Consider the following 2,884-nt stretch of genomic DNA (forward strand, 5'->3'; position numbering starts at 1 on the left):
GCAAAATGCATTTCCATCTCCCATTATTCGCATTAACCCTTTTTTGCACAAGTCAAAAACCACCTCAAGCGAGCGTAAAAACTTTTTTGCAAATTAAGGCATTTTTATTTGAAATTCAGCGTTTCCATCTCTCGATTCTGATGCGATACCTCAAAATGCGCATAAAAGCCGGGTGATGGAAACCCAGCTAATGATAGGGATGTGTGAGAGTTGTTGGCTAGATGACGAAACGACACTTCTGCTGCCAGTCGTCATCTGGAGTGAAAAACAAAATCATTTTATTTTATTGCGTTTCACATGAGTTCATTTTCTCCATGTTACTTGTGGCGGTCTATAAAATATGATGTATTTTTCAACATTCAATATGGCATTTGACTGTTTGATTCATAGATTAACAGGTTGTTTTTGACTGTCTTCTGAGAGGTTGTTAGACTAGTTGGTTACAACAATTCAGTTTAAATGAAAATCAGATTATAAGAATGTCAAAAGAAACCTACCTCTCCCATGCGGTTACATGGCTAAAGGGAAGAGGATGAGAAAAAACAAAGTTACGTTGACCCATGATATCACAACAATTCAAGGGGAAAGCACATTTCAATTAGGCAGCTACATCAGGTATATGAATTTTGTGTGAATTTCTTCAGTCCTAGTTCACCCAAAAATGAAAATTCTGTTATAATTTACAACTTATCTGGGTGATTATTTTTGTCACTTTACCCCTTTTTTTCAAATGGGAAGACACGCCCATTGGCGTCTAGTGGCGTCTTGACATTGATCACACCTGGTGGCTCAATCATTGAGGTGCGTTCTAGTGGAGGCCCAGTGGCTTTATAAGAAGCAATTGTCTAAGGCTACGTCCACACAAAGCCAGAGCTTTCTCTATCCGATCTTTTTTTTCCCTCGTCTCAAGAAATATCTGCGTCCACACGAAACCACAAAACCGACACAAAACTATGTAGTATACATGCCAGACCAGTATGTGGCGCTGTAATTCTGCCACAGAGCTAAACTAAAAACGGAGAAGAAGACTTGGACCATGTGCATAAACCTTGGGCGCGGTATACAAACGAACATGGAACAATACATATATTAATCTGTGTTAATGTTAGTTAATAAAAAGACAATCGTTCAGTGTTTGTTCATGTTTTTGTTGCTGTTACGTGACGCAGCGGTGTCTGACTAGGGGTGAGACGTGGGCTGATGACGTCATCGTTTCAGAAAATATACGGATTCGCTGTCCACACGAAAACACAAGGATGGCGTTTTCAGATTTATCCACTCTGAGACCCGGTTTAAAAAAAATATTGGTTTCACTCTCCCAAAACGCCGGATCCGTGTGGACGAAACACCTATACGATACAAAATGTATGCGTATACAGCTAAATGCGTCTCCGTGTGGACGGGGCCTAAGTGTGGCATTGTCATTCTGCTCCGATGTGTGTTCATGTTTTGTGGGCCATTAAAGGTCCAGGGGCTTATATGTTCTGTCGCTTCCCTCCTTTTTAGAATGTTTCAAGTATTGATGATTTTGGTAAGTCACGTCTCTGTCTTTAATCCAGTCTAAACCAGCAGGGTCCTTCATATTTTTGTAACTCTTTTTGGTTTAATTCTTTTTGGTGGATTTTTTTTATTTTTATTTTTCCTGGGTGATAACCTAGGTGGCGTAGTCGGTTCACCTTAAATAATTTTTTTTTTTTCCTTCTAATCTTAGCCAAGGGTTACAAATAGAACAGCTTTGTTTTATCATTGCTTAGAACAAACTTGTAGTCGGCGCCATATTACTAGCCACTAGCCAGACCGAGAAACAAACACAGACCGGAAGTTAACTTTTTTTCTGATGAAATGGTCTATGTTGACAAAAGTATCGGGACACCTGACCATTACACCAACAGAGGACCAACTCAGTGTTAAAGTCTATGTATTTAGAATGCAATGTCATTAAAGTCCCTGTTGGTGTAATGGTCAGGTGTCACAATACTTTTGTCCATATAGTGTATGTGTTTGATATTTTATTCTAATTTATTCTTTTTTTTTTTTTTTAACATTGGATGCATTTTAATACTTTGATTGTATTCTACCTCCAGAGTAATCTAAGGAAGAGATGTGGTTCCTTTGTTTGAAAAAAAACAACAACAATGCTTTGTTACAAATCACCATATCACATTAATAATTTGTTCTATTATATTACATTGACTATTTGTCTTTTACCATACATTTTATACAGATTGTCACTATATCTATTATTTCTTATGTTAATGTCTGATAAAGCAGTGTTTTTTTTTTAGTGGAGCACTGCTTTGTGTACAGCCGTTACCGGGGAAACCTTGATCTTTACCACTCCAACAGCGCCTCCTGCTGGCAGAGAATGAGTTTGCATATATATGCCGCCTGGGAAACTATGGTATAAATAAATTCAACTGTACAACAGTTTCACTGCAATTCATGTTATAATGTTAGAATTAAATAACAATAAAAATAACACGTATGCACTTCTCTGTACATAGTAAATGCAGTTATTTTAAAGCGGTTGTTGACATCCTATCTAAAACGTGATTTAGCCAAAAAAAACAACAACAATAACGTTACCACTCTAATATGTCTTGCAATATCGTTCGTGCAAAGGTTCTGCGCGATCCTCTTTTTCAATATTCTCTGGAAAACACCGTCTAAGTTGTTCGCCAATCACAACGCACTGGGAAAGCTAACCAATCACATCACATTTCGTTTTCGGAAGACGGGCCTTCATCAAACCCGGAATTAATCGAGCCGTTTGTGCCAGACTGGGGAGAAAGGTATTGTAATAATGTAAATTATGTGAAAAATAACGTTTTTTTTGAACCACCAAGCATGAGAGCATGTTCTAGTATAGTGTTTCCCAACCTTT

This window comes from Sinocyclocheilus rhinocerous, unplaced genomic scaffold (genome assembly GCF_001515625.1).
Source record: "Sinocyclocheilus rhinocerous isolate Xijiao unplaced genomic scaffold, SAMN03320098_v1.1 scaffold1839, whole genome shotgun sequence".
Lineage (NCBI taxonomy): Eukaryota > Metazoa > Chordata > Actinopteri > Cypriniformes > Cyprinidae > Sinocyclocheilus > Sinocyclocheilus rhinocerous.